This window comes from Tenrec ecaudatus, chromosome 5 (genome assembly GCF_050624435.1).
Source record: "Tenrec ecaudatus isolate mTenEca1 chromosome 5, mTenEca1.hap1, whole genome shotgun sequence".
In the NCBI taxonomy this organism is placed as follows: domain Eukaryota; kingdom Metazoa; phylum Chordata; class Mammalia; order Afrosoricida; family Tenrecidae; genus Tenrec; species Tenrec ecaudatus.
In genome coordinates this window covers 74,678,600-74,679,298 of record NC_134534.1, presented here as the reverse complement: position 1 = coordinate 74,679,298, position 699 = coordinate 74,678,600, and the positions used below count along the sequence as shown (strand labels likewise).

The 699-nt window shown below is 42.5% G+C and overlaps 1 non-coding gene across 1 annotated transcript; it reads right to left on the bottom strand.

Annotated features, from left to right (window-relative positions):
• Positions 1-259: 259 nt before the first annotated feature.
• LOC142449685 (small nucleolar RNA SNORA29) lies at positions 260-400 on the bottom strand. The gene has a single exon (XR_012784808.1). It is a non-coding gene; the product is annotated as a small nucleolar RNA SNORA29 (small nucleolar RNA).
• Positions 401-699: the final 299 nt, after the last annotated feature.

Sequence of the window (699 nt, the reverse complement as noted above, 5' to 3'; positions counted from 1 at the left end):
AGTGCTATGGGGACAGTACTGGGACATGGTGAGGGAGATGTGTCTGATTGGACTCCACCCCACTTCGGCAAAACACTAAATACGTTCAGCGGAGCAGCAGGGGGAGCAAAGCAATGAAGTCCGTGAAGAATGCCAAAGGTGGGCTTGGGGGTCAGGGTGTAGCACCCCAGCAGACTCGACTGGAAAACAGTTTTGGTCAATGCACAGACCTGGAACTGAGGGCTTTCCTCTTTTTCATTTTTGTTGTTGTTCTTTTTTTTTTTTAATGTACAGCCATTTCATATAGAAGGAGGACATTAAAATAATCCTCCCTCTTCAGATCATGGCAGTGTTAATCTATCCCACAAGCATAACCACTTTAATCTATTATTAAGATCTGAAGCAGTAGTAAAATGGGAAATCGTTGTTGTTCTTTTGTTGTTATGTTTTGCTTTGCTTTGTTGTTACATGTATTATTGTTTCTGCATGTCTATCTGGACAAGATAGGGGGGATGAATAATCTGGAGGAGAAACTTTGGTATATACACACAATAGAATACTATGCATAATTAAAGAAAGAACAATGGGATGGGTGGTTCTGGGGAGACACAGGAAAGGGGTAAGTGGGGAAAAAGAATGCAGGTGCCAACAAACCCAGGTACAAGGGAAGAACAAGTGATCTAAAATTGATGGGGAAGAGGGTATAGGATGCTTGAGGGG